The 21,936-nt window shown below is 39.0% G+C and overlaps 1 protein-coding gene across 1 annotated transcript in view; it reads left to right on the forward strand.

Annotated features, from left to right (window-relative positions):
• Positions 1 to 21,936, forward strand: part of NUBPL (NUBP iron-sulfur cluster assembly factor, mitochondrial) — a 260,487-nt gene that overhangs the window by 4,771 nt on the left and 233,780 nt on the right. The window lies entirely within an intron of this gene.

Genomic DNA, 21,936 nt, shown 5'->3' on the forward strand with positions numbered 1-21,936 from the left:
GAACCTTGAAAACAATATTCCATTTTCTTCTAGCATGCTAATGAGATGTCTGATGCTAGTCTGATTCATATTGCTTTGTAATAACCTGTGTTTTTCCCTTTAAAGCTTTTAAGAGTTTTCTTTATGTCTTTTAAGTTTAGAAATGTCACAAATATGTGTCTGGTTGTTGGCTTTACATTTTTTTACCTGTTTGGAAATTGGCCAAGCAGTACAAGGCTTGAGTCTTTTTCAGGTTAGGGAAAATTTCTTCACTGATTACTTTTTAGAATGTGTTTGTTCTTTCTCCAGAAACCTATTAGGTAGATATTGACCCTTCATGCTTGTTAATTTTTCTCTCATATTTTCCATCTCTTTGTCTTGTGCTCTGTGTTTTGGAAGATGTCTTAGACCATTTTCCACACTGCTATATTGGGTTGTAGTTGTTATTTAGCCCTTCCAATTTTTATTTTTAATTTGGAAATGATATTTTTTCCAGTTTTCCAGAACTGTTTTATTTTCCAATTGCTATCCACTTAAAAAAAAAAAAAAGGTTGTACCATTCGTTTGAGTCTCTCTGAGGATGCTAATTAGAATTAATAAAAAATGTTCCTTTTAATGATCTCTATTTACTTAGCATGGTGGTTCTTATAATGTGGTCCTCAGACCAGCAGAATCAGCACCACCTGGGAACTTGTTAAACATACAAAATCTTGAGTCCCAGACCTCCTGAATCAGAAACCCTGAAGGTGGAGTCCTACAGTCTGTGTTTTAATCAGCCCTCTAGATGATTTTGATGCATGCTAAAGTTTCAGAACCATGGATGTAGAGTTTTTTAAAACTCTAAATTGCTAATGGCATCCTTTTTTGTTTTCCAGTGTGATTATATTTTTAATTTAGTTTTAAGCTATTTTTTCTCTTGCTTCAATGGGAATTTGGAAGAGAGATATTCATGTATGATTAGGCAACCTTATTGAAATAAAAGCCAGTAATATTGTTTTTTTCTTGGCTGCGCCCTGCAGCATGCGGGATCTTAGTTCCCCAACCAGGGATCGAACCGTTGCCCCCTGGAGTGGAAACTCAGAGTCCTAACCACTGGACCGCAAGGGAAGTCCCGCCAGTAATACTTTTTAAAAAATAGTTTTTATTAGAGTACTTAGTTATCTTGGAGAAGGGACCCCATCTTCCTTAAAGAAGGGAGGAAACAAGGAAAATTCAACGGATGAGAAGTAAATAAATTCATAGGTGTGGGGATCTTTTAATTTGGTTATCATTTCAGCCAAAGCTTTGATTCTTAAGGCAATGCGAAGTAACTATATAAGAAACGATCAAAGGATGAAAAGAATAGTTAAAAAGGGGTTGATTCCTTCATGTTAGATGTTGCTAGTTTTGATGAGATGGTAGCTCAGATTTTTTTTTTCTTTTTTCTTTTTTTTTCCCTTTCAGGGAGCAGGGATGGTCAGCTTCATATTTAATCCTTTAGATGTATGACAGGGAAATTGGCAACAAGGAAGGAAAAGCAATGTTTTTCCCTGGGCCACTTTTTCAGAAAGCATTTTAGTGTCCTTTAAGTGTTTTTTAATATGTTTGTAAAATCTACTTTAGGAAGGGCTTAAGTATTCTGTTATCTGGATGAAGGTCTTTTTTTTTTTTCATTTCTTGATATTTTGTAGCAAAGTTAGTTTAGAAATTAAAAAGAAGAAAGCCAGGAAATTTGAGCAGCATGCTATGGAACTCAAAGATAATCTGACATAATACAGTGTTTTACAATTGGCTACTGTCTTGTCCCCTTAATTTATATATACTTAGGAAAGATAACTTTTATACAGCATGTATACTTGATTAATAGTGTTTTTGATTTGGGAGCAGCATGTTTGGCTTAAATTGTGATCTGCCAGAGGACTGCCTGTGTATAGAAAAGAAGATAAATCATATATAAATATATGATTTATATGTATCTGGCATAGTCTTATAATCTGTATTGCCCAACTTAAGATGTTATTAATATTACACTTATTTAGAGGGCATGTTTGGTCTTTAGGGAAAACTCAAGGTTCCTCCAAGCCCTTCTCATTGCCTGAGCTGGTATATATAGATGGCTTATGTCCAAGGACATTTATTGGGACATGGTACTAGGGTATGTTACTTTAGGGACTGAAAACCTCCAGTTAGGATGGTGTCTTTGGAACTGATCTAGTGATTCATTCCCATGGAGTCTTAATTCCATGGAGCTTATATTGTAAGAGGGGTCTCTGACCTGCTTACCCTTAGGTCAACTTTTGTTTTTTTTACATTTTTATTGGAGTATAATTGTTTTACAATGTCGTGTTAGTTTCTGCTGTATAACAAAGTGAATCAGCTACATGTATACATATATCCGCATATCCCCTCCTTCTTGAGCCTCCCTCCCACCCTCCCTATACCACCCCTCTATGTGGTCACAAAGCACCGAGCTGATCTCGCACTAGCTGTCTATTGTACATTTGGTAGTGTATATATGTCAGTGCTACCCTCTCACTTCATCCCAGCTTCGCCTCCCCCCCCAACCCACCCCTCCCCACCCCGCTCTGTCCTCAAGTCCACTCTTTATGTCTGTGTCTTTATTCCTGTCCTGCCCCTAGGTTCATCAGAACCATTAAAAAAAAAAATTCCATATATATGTGTTAGCATACGGTATTTGTTTTTCTCTTTCTGACGTACTTCACTCTGTATGACAGACTCTAGGTCCATCCACCTCACTACAAATAACTCAATTTCGTTTCTTTTTACGGCTGAGTAATATTCCATTGTATATATGTGCCACATCTTCTTTATCCATTCATCGGTTGATGGACAGTTAGGTTGCTTCCATGTCCTTAGGCCAGCTTTGCCAAAGACCTTGCTAATTCTTTTCTCCTATCTTCCTTGGGTTGGTGCTTGCCCCTTTTCAGCATTGGAGTGGGAAGATCTAATAAGATTAATTTGTTGGTCTAGGGGAAACAGGTCCAGGAAGTTATTCATTTTACTTTTAATGTTGGCCTTAAGATCTCTAAACTGGGTTATGTAAACCCCAAGGGGTATGCGGGACAGGCCATTGGAATGTGGAAGGGAAATTTATCTTTTCTTTTTTTTGTTTTGAATTTTATTTTTTTTATACAGCAGGTTCTTATTAGTTATCCATTTTATACACATCAGTGTATACATGTCAATCTGAATCTCCCCATTCATCCCACCACTACCCCCACCCCCCGCTGCTTTCCCCCCTTGGTGTCCATCCGTTTGTTCTCTACATCTGTGTCTCTATTTCTGCCTTCAAACAGGTTCATCTGTACCATTTTTCTAGATTCCACATATATGCGTTAATATACGATATTTGTTTTTCTCTTTCTGACTTACTTCACTCTGTATGACAGTCTCTAGATCCATCCACGTCTCCACAAATGACCCAATTTCATTCCGTTTAATGGCTGAATAATATTCTATTATATATGTACCACATCTTCTTTATCCATTCGTCTGTCAATGGGCATTTAGGTTGCTTCCATGACATGGCTATTGTAAATAGTGCTGCAATGAACACTGGGGTGCAAATGTCTTTTTGAATTATGGTTTTCTCTGGGTATATGCCCAGTAGTGGGATTGCTGGCTCATATGGTAATTCTATTTTTAGTTTTTTAAGGAACCTCCATACTGTTCTCCATAGTGGCTGTATCAATTTACATTCCCACCAACAGTGCAAGAGAGTTCCCTTTTCTCCACACCCTCTCCAGCATTTGTTGTTTGTAGATATTTTGATGATGCCCATTCTAACCGGTGTGAGGTGATACCTCACTGTAGTTTTGATTTGCATTTCTCTAATAATTAGTGATGTTGAGCAGCTTTTCATGTGCTTCTTGGCCATCTGTATGTCTTCTTTGGAGAAATGTGTATTTAGGTCTTCTGCCCATTTTTGGATTGGGTTGTTTGTTTTTTTAATATTGAGCTGCATGAGCTGTTTATATATTTTGGAGATTAACCCTTTGTCCATTGATTCATTTGAAAATATTTTCTCCCATTCTGAGGGTTGTCTTTCGTCTTGTTTACGCTTCCCTTTGCTGTACAAAAGCTTTTAAGTTTCATTAGGTCCCATTTGTTTATTTTTGTTTTTACTTCCATGACTCTAGGAGTTGGATCAAAAAAGATCTTGCTGTGATTTATGTCAAAGAGTGTTCTTCCATGTTTTCCTCTAAGAGTTTTATAGTGTCTGGTCTTACATTTAGGTTTTAATCCATTTTGAGTTTATTTTTGTGTATGGTGTTAGGGAGTGTTCTAATTTCATTCTTTTACATGTAGCTGTCCAATTTTCCCAGCACCACTTATTGAAGAGGCTGTCTTTTCTCCATTGTATATCCTTGCCTCCTTTGTTATAGATTAGTTGACCATATGTGCGTGTGTTTATCTCTGGGCTTTCTATCCTGTTCCATTGATCTATATTTCTGTTTTTTTGTGCCATATTGTCTTGATTACTGTAGCTTTGTAGTATAGTCTGAAGTCAGGGAGTCTGATTCCTCCAACTCCGTATTTTTCCCTCAAGACTGCTTTGGCTATTTGGGGTCTTTTGTGTCTCCATACAAATTTTAAGATCTTTGTTCTAGTTCTGTAAAAAATGCCACTGGTAATTTGATAGGGATTGCATTGAATCTGTAGATTGCTTTGGGTAGTATAGTCATTTTCACGATGTTGATTCTTCCAATCCAAGAACATGGTATATCTCTCCATCTGTTTGTGTCATCTTTGATTTCTCTCATCAGTGTCTTACGGTTTTCTGAGTACAGGTCTTTTACCTCCTTAGGTAGGTTTATTCCTAGGTATTTTATTCTTTTTGTTGCAGTGGTAAATGAGATTGTTTCCTTAATTTCTCTTTCTGATCTTTTGTTGTTAGTGCATAGGAATGCAAGAGATTTCTGTGCATTAATTTTGTGTCCTGCAACTTTACCAAATTCATTGATCAGCTCTAGTAGTTTTCTGGTGGCATCTTTAGGATTCTGTATGTGTAGTATCATGTCATCTGCAAACAGTGACAGTTTTACTACTTCTTTTCCAATTTGTATTCCTTTTATTTCTTTTTCTTCTCTGATTGCCGTGGCTAGGACTTCCAAAACTATGTTGAATAACAGTGGTGAGAGTGGACATCCTTGTCTTGTTCCTGATCTTAGAGGAAATGCTTTTGATTTCTGCATCGAATCTGAATGAGATCCTTGCTGGGTAGAGTAATGCTGGTTGTAGGTTTTTCCCTTTCATCACTTTAAATATGTCCTGCCACTCCCTTCTGGCTTGTAGAGTTTCTGCTGAGAAATCTGCTGTTGACCTTATGGGAGTTCCCTTGTATGTTATTTGTTGTTTTTCCCTTGTTGCTTTCAATAATTTTTCTTTCTCTTTAATTTTTGTCAATTTGATTACTATGTGTTTCGACATGTTTCTCCTTGGGTTTATACTGCCTGGGACTCTCTGCGCTTCCTGTACTTGGGTGGCTATTTCCTTTCCCGTGTTAGGGAATTTTTCGAGTATAATCTCTTCAAATATTTTCTTGGGTCCTTTCTCTCTCTCTCCTCCTTCTGGGACCCCTATATTGCGAATGTTATTGCCTTTAATGTTGTCCCAGAGGTCTCTTAGGCTGTCTTCATTTCTTTTCATTCTTTTTTCTTTATTTTGTTCCATGAGAGTGAATTCCACCATTCTGTCTTCCAGGTCACTTCCTCGTTCTTTTGCCCCAGTTATTCTGCTATTGATTCCTTCTAGTGTATTTTTCATTTCAGTTATTGTATTGCTCATCTCTTTTTGTTCTTTAATTCTTCTGGGTCTTTGTTAAACATTTCTTGCATCTTCTCGATCTTTGCCTCCGTTCTTTTTCTGAGGTCCTGGATCATCTTCACTATCATTGTTCTGAATTCTTTTTCTGGAAGGTTGCCTATCTCCACTTCATTTAGTTGTTTTTCTGGGGTTTTATCTTGTTACTTTATCTGGTACATAGTCCTCTGCCTTTTCATTTTGTTTATCTTTCTGTGAATGTGGTTTTCATTCCACAGGCTGCAGAATTGTAGTTCTTCTTGCTTCTGCTGTCTGCCCTCTGGTGGATGAGGCTATCTAAGAGGCAAGCTTCCTGATGGGAGGGATTGGTGGTGGGTAGAGCTGGGTGTTGATCTGGTTGGCAGAGCTCAGTAAAACTTTAATCTGCTTGTCTGCTCATGGGTGGGGCTGGGTTCCCTCCCTGTTGGTTGTTTAGCCTGGGGCGACCCAGCACTGGAGCCTACCCGGCTCTTTTGTGGGGCTAATGGTGGACTCCAGGAGGGCTCACACAAGGGGTACTTCCCAGAACTTCTGCTGCCAGTGTCCTTGTCTCCGAGGTGAGCCACAGCCTCCTCCGCCTCTGCAGGAGACCTTCCAACACTAGCAGGTAGGTCTGGTTCTGTTTCCTGTGGGGTCACTGCTCCTTCCCCTGGGTCCCAATGCACACACTACTTTGTGTGTGCCCTCCAAGAGTGGAGTCTCTGTTTCCCCCAGTCCTGTCGAAGTCCTGCAATCAAATCCCCCTAGCCTTCCAAGTCTGATTCTCTAGGAATTCCTCCTCCCATTGCCAGACCCCCAGCTTGAGAAGCCATACATGGGGCTCAGGACCTTCACTCCAGTGCATGGACTTCTGTGGTATGTGTTCTTCAGTTTGTGAGTCACCCACCCAGCGGTTATGGGATTTAATTTTATTGTGATTGTGCCCCTCCTGCCATCTCATTGTGGCTTCTCCTTTGTCTTTGGATGTGGGGTATCTTTTTTGGTGAGTTCTAGTGTCTTCCTGTCGATAATTGTTTAGCAGTTAGTTGTGATTCCAGTGCTCTCGCAAGAGGGAGTGAGCATACGTGGAAATTTTTCTTTTTTCTTTTTATTGATTTTTATCTTTTAAAATTTATGTTTTTGTATATACTTATTAATTTATACTAAATTAGTATAGTAGCTCTAATAAAAAATATCAACGGATATCTTAACATATATTGAGGTTGTATACCTAAACATTTTTTACTGATCGGGGTGCATGATCAAAAAAGTTTGGATGTCACTGGCCTAGGCTAAAGGAATTTCTGGGCTGGATCATACGCCAGTTCAAAAGAAGACTACTTTGTAGATGGAGGTAAAGGCCTTATAGGAATAGGGTGTGGGTTTTCCTTGCCTTTTCCTTGCCCTTTGTACTTTTCTTTGAGGATGTAGAAGGTAGTATTGCAGAGTAGAATTTGGGATTATGTCATGTGTGCCATGCATCTAAATATTATATCCCGTGGTATGTTGGAGCTGGCTCATGCTTGTTCTGAGAGCTGATTGTTAAATTTTCAAGAATTTTGCAAACCAGTTGATATTATGTTGTTACCTTGAAATAGGCCATGGTGGGAGTATTTAAACCATAGAAATTGGCAAATACTGAAAATTAGACTCCCCTCCTCACCTTGGGCCATTGTTAAACATTTACTGGCATACCCACTGATCATACATATTGACAGTCATATATTTTAGTTTTTCTTTTTTCTGTCTTCTTAACCACCTTTATTATGGATCTCATTTTTCTACAGTGTAAATTTAATAAACACTGAGAAGAGCACTGAAGCTAGAGAGGGAAAGGTAAAGGTCACCAGAAACGACTGATAAGCTCTGTGAGATTCCTAAGTCAATTTATTTCTGTTCATTTTAGTTCAACAGACATTCACTGAGTGCCTCTAACACTCATTGCCAGACACCCTGGGTATAAAGAAAAGTAAACATGCCTACTAAGACTACATTCACAAAACAGTGTTTTGTGTGTGTATATATATAATCATATAAGTGTATATATCTCTGTGTATGTCTGTGTTTGTGTATTTTGGTGGTTTATAGCTGAATTAGGTTTAATAATAGTTTCTCCTGTGAGTAAGTGTAAATTAAAGCAACACTTAATAAGATTTTATTGTGCTTTATAACAGAGTAGACACACTGTGTACTCTTAAAGTTTTTATAATCTAGTAAAGACAAGAGGAAGATAAATGTCTTAAAATGATGAGCTGTGTTCAAGGTCAAATATAATAGTGTTTCTGTCTAAGGTGACTAACTTTTATTCCAGAGAAAAGCAGTCTTTTTTCATAGAGCATGTTCGTGAACATAATTGTATTTGCCTCTCACAGAACCCTGTAATGCAGTGCACTTAGTATTTATCAGTTTTACAGTCTTCATTGATTCTGCCCTATCCTTGTCACATTTCATCAGCCAGCAAATAAACTTTTTTGGTCTCTGCAATATTTTTCCAATATGTATCTTTCTATTTTCACTGTTCCCACTCTAATTAAGGGTCACATTACTTATTTTTGGCTCATTCATTCAATTATACCTCAGACAGTTATTGAGTGCCTACTCCTTCCCAAGCACTTTACTACATTGGAGGATTTAGAAATGAATAAGACATAGAAAGGAATAAGCCCCTTTGAGGGACTCACAGACCAGCAGACCACTGCAATGACCTCTTACCTGCCCAAGCTCAAATCCATTCAGTACATAATGCTAGATTACTCTTACTTAAGCACCACTGGAACCTCATTTTCCCCCCACTCAGAGTCACTGCTGAATGCCTTTGCTGGGATTCAAGATCCTCTATGATCTGGCTCCCATCCACCTTTCTAGGTTTATCTTCAGCTCTTCTAAATGGTCCCTGTGCTCTAGCAAGTCTGGGTTACTTGCTGTTGCCAGTTTGGGCTTGGATATGTTATGTTCTTGATAGCTTACAGCCTTTCTTCTATGTTTCTACTGGAGCGTTCTCTACATCTTCTTCAGCTTTACACGTCCTGTCCTCCAGGCTGCCATGTATGGCTGTGCTGGTTATATCCTGCCCAAGAGTACTTGTCACGGGAATCGAGTGATGACAGAAATCCAGGCTACCCTCCTCTTCAGGTGCACCCGCAGACCGCTTTCTAATTCACACTGAGGCACTGTATGAGCTAGCCTTACCCTGAGAGGCAGCTTAGTGAAGTGCTCCCCTGAATTCCCTCCAAGTGAGGGTCTTTTTTCCATCTTGTGAAATCCAATAGCACTATTTATTGGTACTATTATTATGTACCCATGTAGCCATTCTGGCCATTTTTATAATAACAAATAATAAAACTAACATTTATTGAACATTTATAATATGTCAAGCACTGTTCCTCATGACATGGTTCTTAATTCATTTATTCTTCATAGCAACCATATAGGAATAGATACTATTATGATCGCGGTCATAGGTAAGAAGCAGAAGCACCTGGAGGCTAAGTATTTTGCCCAAGCTCACCCAGGAAGTAAATGGCAGAGCCAGGTTTGAATGCAGCCTAGATCCTGTGCTCTTAACCTCCTTGTTATACCGCTCCTATGTTGTCTAGATTCTTATGATTCAGAACTGTGTCGTCTTCATTCTTGGCTATCCTTAGCAGCTAGCACAGTGATTTATGACTTAGGAAATAGACAACAAATGTTTGCTACATGGATGATTTGAGTGCATAGATGGGTTTCATAGTATGTAAGTGCAAAGTTTTGTTTTGTTTTGCTTTGGTTTTTGAGGAGTGCTGTGGGATGCGAGGGCTTCTTGTGGCTTGGTGGCCTGCACACTGTTCTTTTCCTGTTTCTTAAAAGGTAGTGTGCTCCATGATTCTACTTGGCCCTTTTCTCATTTTAAACTCTATCCAGTAATCTCATCTTTTCCCACTGTCCCAGTTACTACCCGTGTGCCCTGGATTCCAGATGCATCAGCAGCCTGGATATCTCTCCTGGGTGCCAGACCTGGCTCTCTCATCTACTGTAGACGTACACTTGAATGCTTTACCAACATTCAAACTCAGCACGTGTAAAACCAATCTCTTCTTTCCTATAACTCTCTTTGTCCTATGAGGGTCATGTGGTTCCCTCCCACCTCCCAATCAGTCACCTGTTACTGCTGCTTCTACCACTCAAAGCTTTCTAGAATATGTCTTCTCATTTAATTCCTTAATGCCACTGTCTTATTCAGACCCTTATTATGGATCTTCTATGAGGTGATTCCTGCTCTCCATTTTCTCTGCTGTGATGCTTTGAGGAAAGGACTAGTGCTTCCCACATTATTTTAGAGGTTTGTTTACTTGTTTAACTCCTGTGCTAGTCTGTGAACCTTTTAGGGCCAGTGCTGTTGGTCTTGTTCCCTTTTTTTATCCTCAGTGCCTAGTCCAGTGATGGTATATAGTAGGCACTTGGTAAATGTTGGTAATGATAGTGGAACATGTTAAGTGAAGAGTGGTTGTGAATATATATACTTATATATTTCATATATGTGGTAGATTCTAAGTGTTGGATAAGCTATCTGTTGTTTGTTCAATGCTAAATTATGTCTTTTTTCCCCCTGAGGAAGTGAAATTAAAATCTAAGTGGGATAATGTGCTTAGCCCAATGGCTGATACATAGTAAGTTCTAAGTCACTTTTAGTATTGTAGCTAAATAAAATCTTTTTGCAAGTAATATCTCAAAATAAAAGTTGATAGGCATTTTACTTACTTATTATAACAAAAACTTATTTTAAGTTTTTACTTATTTTGCATTGCTAGAATGAATCATTAAGTAGAATTTTAATTGGACTGAAAGATGGAAAAGAAAGTAGTATTATCTTCAAGAGTTTGTGTTTCTTTGGTTAGTTTTTTCCATTGATGTTTATCTCAAAATATTTATTTTTTCCCCATGATCACATAATGTCTTTATACTTATTCTTTGCAGATGTACTGCTCTTTTTCACAAATTATTATGAATGGCTCTTTAAACATAATTAAGATTATCTTAAGCCTTTGAAGTCCTGTGATCGTGCTAGGAAAAACTGGGAAGTTTTAGTTCAAGATTTAGGTTTTGGTTTTTGAAAAGTTCAGTTATCTTGGGAACAGAACATGTTATGTACTGCCACTTAAAACACTGTGATTAAAAAAACAAACAAACAAAAGAACCAAAAAAAAAAAAACCACTGTGATTTTCTTCATTAATAGTTATGTGTATAGCAGTTAACATTCTAGCTTTTTGATGTCAAACAGACCTGGGCTTGATTCTGGCTCTGCCTTTTGCAAACTGTATAACTTTTTTTTTTTTTTTTTAAAGAATTGACATGATGTAATATTGAGTTTTCCAATCTATTAACATGGATTTTTACCTTTTTTATTTAAGTCTTCTTTAAATTTTATTTATTTATTTATTTATGGCTGTGCTGGGTCTCAGTTCCTGTGCGAGGGCTTTCTCCAGTTGTGGCAAGTGGGGCCACTCTTCATCGCCGTGCGCGGGCCTCTCATTATCGCGGCCTCTCCCGTTGCGGAGCACAGGCTCCAGACGTGCAGGCTCAGCAATCGTGGCTCACGGGCCCAGCTGCTCCGCGGCATGTGGGATCCTCCGGGACCAGGGCCCGAACTCGTGTCCCCTGCACTGGCAGGCGGACTCCCAACCACTGCGCCACCAGGGAAGCCCCGCAAACTGTATAACTTTTGCCTGTACCTACCTCTTAAGGCTGTGAGTATTAAAAGAGATAATGCATATAAAGCACTTAGCACAGTGTCTGGCACATAGTAAGTGCCAATAAGAGCTCCTCTCATGAAGCTGTTCTAGTACTCCAAATACCAGCCTGGACACATTATTATAATCTGGAATATTAGTTATGATGTGAATTTGGGTTAAATATGGATGAAACTGTTTCTCACAATTAATGGGAAATCCTGATGCATACTACTTAGTTCAAGTTTGTAAGATTGGGCTCATCTTTTCTTTAACGCCAGTGTTGTAAAAGAATTACTCTATATTAAAGCAACCTGTTCTTAATGTTTTTATCATAGCTTGGTAGTATTATACATTTCTTATGAAAAAAATATTTTGTTTTGTTTTATGGTTAGCCATTTTGGAGGAAGGGTACACCATTAGTGTTTAAAATATAGCTATTTTAAAGCTAGAGGGGAAACTAGGGCGAGAGATCCAGAAGGAACAATTGCAAAATCATTATTTTTGCTCCTTTTTGTTCTTCAATTCAAAAGTAATTCTTGGTAAGAAGTGTGTTTTATAAGTGAATTTGAATTCACAAATTTTGACATTTACTGAGGAGAGAGACTCAGAAGATACATTTGTAACTAGAGCAAAAGTCTCTATTAAAACTAAGAATTTCTTTTAGGATAAGAAATGGATTTATTTATAACAGTTATAAATAAATTTATTTATAATGACTTTTCTTGCAAATATTTGATAATTGTAATAGCTACTCATATTCATACATACATTCATGGGGGATTATCAGTTTGTAATCAATGAAAAGAATGAATAGATTTCCAATGAAGTACTTTTATCTTATTCCTTCATATATAGGTTTGTTCATTCATTCATTCATCAAACATTTGTTGAGGGCCTGTCATCTCCTAGGTGCTCTGCTTGACATGGGGATACAGAGCTGAAAAAGCCCTGCCCCTGTCCTCATCTTAGTTAATTTACAGCCTGAGTGCTTGTTTGGGAGATTGTCATTTCAGCTGGAGCCAGGATCTCTGTATGCCTTGACTTGTCTCCAGTCCGCTTCTTTTCTCATTTACCACAGATGCTCCTCCAAATCTTTCCCATTTTCAAGCTGTCTGCCACATTCCAGTTTCTTCACTCCCAGCACATGGTCTTGCCTCCTATTCAAGGTGAAAAATGGACTTTTCATTGGTGACTTATTTACTATTCTCTCCCTCTATCAAGTGTATCTTTCTACGGTCATCATGGCCTCCTTCCCCTCCTGCATCAGAGAAAGAGATTTCAGACCTGAAACTTCTACCTGAACTCTTGATCCTAGGATTTGACTCATTCATTCCTTTTGGTTATCTTCAGTTTATCATTACTAATTCCTTCCCCTTGGTCTAGAGGTCTACTCATCTTACTCATACACACTGAAAAATATAAATGTGTCTTTGTTGGGTGAGTGAATGAATCAGCAGATCTTCTTTAGCCCCTGGGTCCCCTCAAGCTTCTGCCCCCTCTGACTTTCCCGTTACAGCCATATTTGAGAGAGTAGTCTACACTGGCTGTGTCAGTTTACCCAATTCTCATTTATTTCTCGACGTCTGTAATTTGACTTCTTATTACCATGCTGTTGAATTTCCTCTTGTAGTTACCAACTATCCACCAAATATATAGTCTCTGTCCAAATTGCTTGATTCTACTTGATTTCCTGCCACATTTGATACTGCTGACCACAGGGGCTGACATCTTAGAGAATCTTTGTCTGGCTTTTACATCATTCTCTTGATTCTTCTCTCTTTCTCTGACCCTTTCAGTTTCCTCTCTAACTTTGCATATTGCTCCATTCCTATATTTAAAAATTTTTTCCCTCATACTTACATGTCTTCCCTTTGTCTTCATATACTGCTTCTTCATCATCTATCTCTTTTTTAAGATCCAGACCCTTATTTTCAGTAGTTTGCTCAACATCTCCATTTGGTGTTCTACAGATACGTCAGATTTAAATTATCGAAATGGAACCACATAATTTTCTTCCTCTTCTAAACCTCCTGTTCCTGTATTCTTTTTTTTTTTTAAAGTTTCATTTATTTATTTATTTTTTAAATTTATGGCTGTGTTGGGTCTTCGTTTCTGCGCGAGGGCTTTCTCTAGTTGCGGCAAGCGGGGGCCACTCTTCATCGCGGTGCGCGGGCCTCTCACTGTCGCGGCCCCTCCTGTTGCGGAGCACAGGCTCCAGACGCGCAGGCTCAGTAGCTGTGGCTCACGGGCCTAGTCGCTCCGCGGCATGTGGGATCTTCCCAGACCAGGGCTCGAACCCGTGTCCCCTGCATCAGCAGGCAGATTCTCAACCACTGCGCCACCAGGGAAGCCCTGTTCCTGTATTCTTTGATAATTCACTTATATGTTACCATTACCCATTTCAGTTATCTATTGATGTGTAGCAGACTACCCTAAACTTAGTCATATAATGCAACAACCATTTTATTTGGCTCACAGATTCTATGGGACAAGATTCTGGACAGAGCACAGCTGGGATGGCTTGTCTTTCTTCTCTGATGACTGGGGCTTCACCAGGAAAGATACAAATGGCTAAGAACTGGAATTATCTGGGGCTCCTCACTCACATGCTTGGTACTTGGACTGGGATGATTTGAAGGCTGAGCTTAGCTGGGATTGTTAATTGGAGTGCCTTTATATGGCCTCTCCATATTGCAAGGACTTCTTCACAGCGTTCCTCACCTCAGTGCAGTTGGACTTCTTACATGGTGGCTCAGGACTTCGAGAGTTAATGTCCCATTGAGTAAGGAGGAAGCTGTATGGCCTTTTGTGACCTAGCCTTGGTAGTCAGGCTAGGTTCTGGATTGAAGGACTCACGTGCCTTCCCAGATTCAAGGGGGAGGAGACATAGACCTCACTTCATCATGGGAGGGGTATTAGTAAATATGTGGCCGTGTTTTAAAAACATCACACCAGATCTGTTGGTGTCCTACTTAGAAACCTTGATATTATCCTTTTCTTTCATTTCTCCAAACCCACTCACTTTTATATATCAGTTACTAAGTGCAGCCTTTTTAAATTTGAGAAATGTCTCCCTTTCTCCATTACCATGAACTTAGGTAAGAATTTTATTACCTTTCACTTAGAGGAGTTTTTTGTAACCTCGTAATTGCTCTATATAATCTCTCCCACCTTGAATTAAATAATGATTCCTTACATTGATTGTAGGATAGTTCTTATTGCATACAGGTCTGTGTCCAAATTGCTTAATTTATTTCTTAAAGGTTGGGTCTACCTAAATTTCCACTCTGCAGTTGGCTTTGCTTCAGTTGCTCCTTTGCATTAACTGTCTTCCGTGCTTTCTTTGCCCAGTTCCTTTCATTCTTCAGGTCTCATGTTGGCAATCACTTCCTCTCTGAAGCCTTCTTAGTGGCTTCAAATAATGTCACTTCTTCCTCATTAGTGCATATGTTCATCTCCTGCCATTAGAATGACCATGGCTTCCACAAGGTCAGGGACTATGTCTTAAATCATCTGCCACTATTGGGCTTCCCTGGTGGTGCAGTTGTTGAGAATCTGCCTGCTAATGCAGGGGACACGGGTTCGAGCCTTGGTCTGGGAAGATCCCACATGCCGTGGAGCAACTAGGCCCGTGAGCCACAACTACTGAACCTGCGCGTCTGGAGCCTGTGCTCCGCAACAAGAGAGGCCACGATAGTGAGAGGCCTGCGCACTGCGATGAAGAGTGGCCCCCACTTGCCGCAACTAGAGAAAGCCCTCGCACAGAAACGAAGACCCAACACAGCCAAAAAAAAAAAAAAAAAAAAAAATCGTCTGCCACTATTGCTTGGCCTATCATTATATACTCAGTAAATGCTTGCTAGGTGATTGAAAACAGATTACACTTTGGTGGAATTCTCTAAAGGTTTGAATGAGTTACTGGGCTTTCTAAAATGTTTATAAAATTGCCAGGGAGACATTTTTGCCTTGGGAGAGTTATGCTTAGAGAAGCTTTGAAGTGAGGGAGTTTACATTCTGTGTATTGACATTTTATTTCAGTTAAAACATATACAAGAAAACCAAAAAACTTATACTTGAAATATTATTATTGTGTGCCAGAAAATTTAGGGAAGTGAGCAAGGATTAGATTTAAAAGAAGCTTTGATAAGGTTAAAAACTATGAGAACAAAGTTGAAATCAGAACAGTATTGTTTTCCATTGTGGCATTTTAAAGCTCCAGTTTTGGCCTTGCAATATTTCACATTACAGATTTTGTTCCAGCCTATTTCTTTTTGGTCAGGAACATGTGATAGTTCACTTTTGGCAGTTGCACTGTGTGAAAGGGCTGGGGTTAGCACTGCTGTGCAGAAATGGGTCAATGAGCATTCAGATGAAAGGGAAAAACTTTTAAAGAGTCTTTATTTATTGTTGGTGTAATAAGACAAAATAATTATAAGCTTGAACCTCTCACTGTGTTCTTGCTTCCTCCTTCATCTCTCAAATGCCTTGCCAAATTAACCACATCAACCAATTTTACAGAAAATGGATTGATGTTTTAAATAGTTCTTTAGCTATTATCCTTAAGAAGCTTCTTCAGAAAGTCTCTCTCCTCTCTTGTCTTCCAAAAGGACATAAGTCTCTTTTGTACGTCTATAAACGTCTGAACTGGCCGCTTAAAGAGAGCAGGCAGCATTTTCTACTTGAGTAATAAAGTACAACCACCTGTTTTTCAACTGAGCTGGAAGGAAGAACTCTATCCTACTGTTCCTTTAAAAGATGATTTTATTATTGTCAGGACAGATAACAAGCTAGGATTTTGTAAGAGCAATAAATGACTAGTTGGTTTACTGCCTGTGGCTCTTAAACAATGTAACATTCTGAAATTAAGGTAGGAAAGTATTCAGGTAGTCTTGGAAGGCAGCCTAGATGCCCTGCATGGAGATAGGGTTGCTCTCTGTTTAGATTTTTCCTGAATAGAATAAGACACGTAAGGTTTCTCCAAACCCCGGAACAGTCTTGCTCTCAAATTTGTGCTGGAATGTTATCTGGAATGTGACGGGGCTCTTTGCCAGTCACCATGGAAACTGACCAAAGCTCTATCTAGTCCTATCCTTTGGGCTGTTTGGGGTGGCTTAAATAAAAGATGACCAACAAATGTAATCCTATTCTCCACATATGTATTTTCTTTAAAAATGATTAAAAATACAGCTTACTAAAGGGAGAATAGGGTATCTGTATCCTATTTCTATTAGGCTATTTAAAACATTCTATGCAGCTGAAGAGTATTCCGGCCAAGAAACATTAATGAAAATTCTCATTTTGGGTGGGCATAATTCCATTGGTTTGTGATTTTGTCTTTTGGCCTCTATGCTTATATATGCAATAGAACAACAAATGCTAAATTTCCATTTACCTGCTTAGTGATGGAGAGGGACTTGTATGAGTACTATTATATCATACCATTGCCAAGTGAAATGTGGTTTAAGTTACGGTGTCAGAGACATAAAAGTTAAAAGCATCTGTGAGCAATTAAGGTAATTAAGTATTCAGATATTATAGACATCTAATACATCATCTGAAATGATCAATCTGTAGCTAAAGTTAGGGAGGGCTTTATATTTATGATAATCTTTAGAAGTCTGAGCTCTGACAGTCATATTTCCTCAGTGGGGGACTGGTGAACAGAGGAGGAAGATCTGAGCAGAAACTGTCTGGGGACTTACCTGATGCTGATAGAAGAGCCTTTAAAAAAAATCAGTTAATTATAGAAATTGAGGTGAAATTCACATTGATAGAAGAGTTTTGTGTTGTGAGCCACACTGACTGCATTGTTCCATTTTCAAGGTCTGATTCTGATCAAAAATGTAAAATGGGAACTTGGATGGTTGAGGCTCCTCTTGATTGTTTCAAATAACATGAATTTCCTTTAATGTTCAATAAAGTCTATTTGTATGATATGAAAATGAGGGGTAGGGACTTCTCTGGTGGTCCAGCGGCTAGGACTCCGAGCTCCCAATGCAGGCGGCCCGGGTTTGATCCCTGGTCGGGGAACTAGATCCCACATGCTGCTGCAGCTAAGATCCTGCATGCTGCAACTAAAGATCCCACATGGCGCAACGAAGATCCCGCACGCGGCAACGAAGATCTTGCGTGCCGCAACTAAGACCTGGCGCAGCCAAATAAATAAATATTAAAAAAAAAAAAGGAAAATGAAGGATATAATACTCGGTGCTTCTACAAATAGAGATACTTTCATTCACTTGCTCAAGTATTTACTAAGTATTTATCATGTACTAGGTACTTTTCTGGGTCCTGGAGATACAATGGTAAAAAAGTCCAAGTTTCTGTTTTTCAGGAGTTTACAGTCTGGTGGAAGAGATATAATAAATAAACATATACTTTTAGGTAGTAGTAAGAGTTATGAGAGACTACAAAGCAGTGTAAGGAAATAGAAAGTGATGGGAGGTGCTGTTTTAGATAGGGTTGTCAGGAAGAGGCTCTCTGAAGATGTTAGAGCAGAGACCACAATGAACTGAGAAATTGGGCCAGGGGAAGAGCAAAAGCCCTGAGGTGGACTCAACTTGGATTGTTTAAAGAATAGGAGGAAGGTCAGTGTGACTAGAGTGGACCAGGGGAGAGGTAGGCAGGGGCATGTCATGCAGCCTTATAAGCCATGGTGGAAACTTGGACTTTTTTTCTGAGTATGATGTGGATTTTTAAACCAGGGTAGTTATGTGATCTTACTTACTTTTTAGAAGGATCTGGCTGCACTGTAGAGCCTAGACTGTAGGGGAATAACAGTGGAAGCAGGGAGACTTGCTAGTAGCTAATGCAGGAGTTTAGGCTAAAGACGGTAACTTGGACTGGCATCTACATTGGTGGTGGAGGTAGTGATATAAATACTTAGGTTCCAAACCCATCCCCAGAACTATTTCATAATCCCAAACCAAAGCTGCATCCATTAAACAATAACTCCCCATTCCCTGCCACGCCCCCTCCCCCCCAATCTCTAGCCCATGGCAACTACCATTCTGCTTTTTTTAAAAAAAAAAAAATTAATTTATTTTTGGTTGTGTTAGGTCTTTGTTGCTGCGCGGGCTTTCTCTAGTTGTGGTGAGCAGGGGCTACTCTTAGTTGCAGTGTGCGGGCTTCTCATTGTGGTGGCTTCTCTTGTTGCAGAGCATGGGCTCTGGGTGCTCTGGCGTCAGTAGTTGTGGCACACGGGCTCAGTAGTTGTGCCTCGTGGGCTCTAGAGTGCAGGCTCAGTAGTTGTGGTGCACGGGCTTAGTTGCTCCACGGCATGTGGGATCTTCCTGGACCAGGGCTCGAACCCGTGTCCCCTGCATTGGCAGGCGGATTGTTAACCACTGAGGCACCAGGGAAGCCCATACCATTCTACTTTTGTTTTCTATGAATTTGACTATTCTAGGTATCTCATATAGGTAGAATCCTACAATATTTGTCCTCTTATCTCTGACTTATTTCACTTAGCATAATATTTTTAGGGTTTATCCATATTATAGCATGTATCAGAATTTTATTTCTTTTTTTATTTTTTAAATATAGAAACCTTTAATTATGTGCTTTTTTTTTTCTTAAGCTGCACCGTGCAGCATGCGGGATCTTATTAGTTTCCTGACCAGGGATCGAACCCGCACCCCCTGCAGTGGAGGCATGGAGTCTTAACCACTGGACTGCCAGGGAAGTCCCAGAATTATATTTCTTTTTAGGTTCCTTGGTTTTGGTTTAGCAACTGTGTGGATGGTAGTGATATTTCCTGAGTTGGAGACTTTTTTTTTTTTTTAACATCTTTATTGCAGTATAATTGCTTTACAAAGGTGTGTTACTTTCTGCTGTATAACAAAGTGAATCAGCTATACATATACATATATCCCCATATCTCCACCCTTTTGCATCTCCCGCCCACCCTCCCTATACCACCCCTCTAGCTGGTCACAAAGCACTGAGCTGATCTCCCCGTGCTATATGGCTGCTTCCCACTAGCTATCTGTTTTACATTTGGTAGTGTATATATGTCCATGCCACTCTCTCACTTTGTCCCAGCTTACCCTTCCCACTCTGCGTGTCCTCAAGTCCATTCTCTATATCTGCATCTTTATTCCTGTCCTGCCCCTAGGTTTTTCGGAACCATTTTTTTCTTTTTAGATTCCATATATATGTGTTAGCATACAGTATTTGTTTTTCTCTTTCTGACTTACTTCACTCTGTGTGACAGACTCTATGTCCATCTAACTCACTACAAATAACTCAATTTCGTTTCCTTCAGTGGTTGTGTAATATTCCATTGTATATATGTGCCACATCTTCTTTATCCATTCATCTGTCAGTGGACACTTAGGTTGCTTCCATGTCCTGGCTATTGTAAATAGAGTTGCAATGAACATTGTGGTACATGACTCTTTTTGAATTATGGTTTTCTCAGGGTATATGCCCAGTAGTAGGATTGCTGGGTAGTATGGTAGTCCTATTTTTAGTTTTATAAGGAACCTCCATACTGTTCTCCATAGTGGCTGTATCAATTTACATTCCCACTAACAGTGCAAGAGGGTTCCCTATTCTCCACACGCTCTCCACCATTTATTGTTTGTAGATTTTTTGATGGTGGCCATTCTGACTGGTGTGAGGTGATACTGCATTGTAGTTCTGATTTGCATTTCTCTAATGATTAGTGATGCTGAGCATCCTTTCATGTGTTTGTTGGCAATCTGTATATCTTCTTTGGAGAAATGTCTATTTAGGTCTTCTGCCCATTTTTGGATTAGATTGTTAGCTTTTTGATATTGAGCTGCATGAACTGCTTGTAAATTTTGGAGATTAATCCTTTGTCAGTTGCTTCATTTGCAGATATTTTCTCCCATTCTGAGCGTTGTCTTTTTGTCTTGAAACTTTGAAGTTTCATTAGGTCCCCTTTTTTTATTTTTGTTTTTATCTCCATTTCTCTAGGAGGTGGGTCAAAAAGGATCTTGCTGTGATTTATGTCAAGGAGTGTTCTACCTATGTTTTCCTCTAAGAGTTTTATAGTGTCTGGCCTTACATTTAGGTCTTTAATCCATTTTGAGTTTATCTTTTTGTGTGGTGTTAGGGTGTGTTCTAATTTCATTCTTTTACATGTAGCTGTCCAGTTTTCCCAGCACCACTTACTGAAGAGGCTGTCTTTTCTCCATTGTATATTCTTGCCTCCTTTATCAAAAATAAGGTGACCATATATGTGTGGGTTTATCTCTGGGCTTTCTGTCCTCTTCCATTGATCTATATTACTGTTTTTGTGCCAGTACCATACTGTCTTGATTACTGTACCTTTGTAATATAGTCTGAAGTCAGGGAGCCTGATTCCTCTAGCTCCGTTTTTCTTTCTCAAGATTGCTTTGCCTATTTGGGGTCTTTTGTGTTTCCATATAAATTGTGAAATTTTTTGTGCTAGTTCTGTGAAAAATGCCATTGATAGTTTGATAAGGGTTTGCACTGAATCTGTAGATTGCTTTGGGTAGTATAGTCATTTTCACAATTTGATTCTTCCAGTCCAAGAACATGGTATATCGCTCCATCTGTTTGTATCATCTTTAATTTCTTTCATCAGTGTCTTATAGTTTTCTGCATACAAGTCTTTTGTCTCCTTAGGTAGGTTTATTCCTAGGTATTTTATTCTTTTTGTTGCAATGGTAAATAGGAGTGTTTTCTTAATTCTCTTTCAGATTTTTCATCATTAGTGTATAGGAATGCAAGAGATTTCTGTGCATTAATTTTGTATCCTGCTACTTTACCAAATTCATTGATTAGCTCTAGTAGTTTTCTGGTAGCATCTTTAGGATTCTCTCTGTATGGTATCATGTCATCTGCAAACAGTGACAGCTTTACTTCTTCTTTTCCGATTTTGATTCTTTTTATTTCTTTTTCTTCTCTGATTGCTGTGGCTAAAACTTGCAAAACTATGTTGAATAATAATGGTGCCAGTGGACAACCTTGTCTTGTTCCTGATCTTAGAGGAAATGGTTTCATTTTTTCACCATTGAGAATTATGTTGGCTGTGGTTTTGTCATCTATGACCTTTATTATGTTGAGGAAAGTTCCCTCTATGCCTACTTTCTGGAGGGTTTTTATCATAAATAGGTGTTGAATTTTGTCAAAAGCTGTTTCTGCATCTATTGAGATGATCATATGGTTTTTTTCCTTCAGTTTGTTGATATGGTGTATCACATTGATTGATTTGCATATATTGAAGAATCCTTGCATTCCTGGGATAAACCCCACTTGATCATGGTGTATGATCCTTTTAATGTGCTGTTGGATTCTGTTTGCTAGTATTTTGTTGAGGATTTTTACATCTATGTTCATCAGTGATGTTAGCCTGTAGTTTTCTTTTTTTGTAGTATCTTTGTCTGGTTTTGGTATCAGGGTGATGGTGGCCTCATAGGATGAGTTTGAGAGTGTTCCTCCCTCTGCTATATTTTGGAAGAGTTTGAGAAGGAT

Source organism: Balaenoptera acutorostrata, chromosome 3 (assembly GCF_949987535.1).
Source record: "Balaenoptera acutorostrata chromosome 3, mBalAcu1.1, whole genome shotgun sequence".
NCBI classification, from domain to species: domain Eukaryota; kingdom Metazoa; phylum Chordata; class Mammalia; order Artiodactyla; family Balaenopteridae; genus Balaenoptera; species Balaenoptera acutorostrata.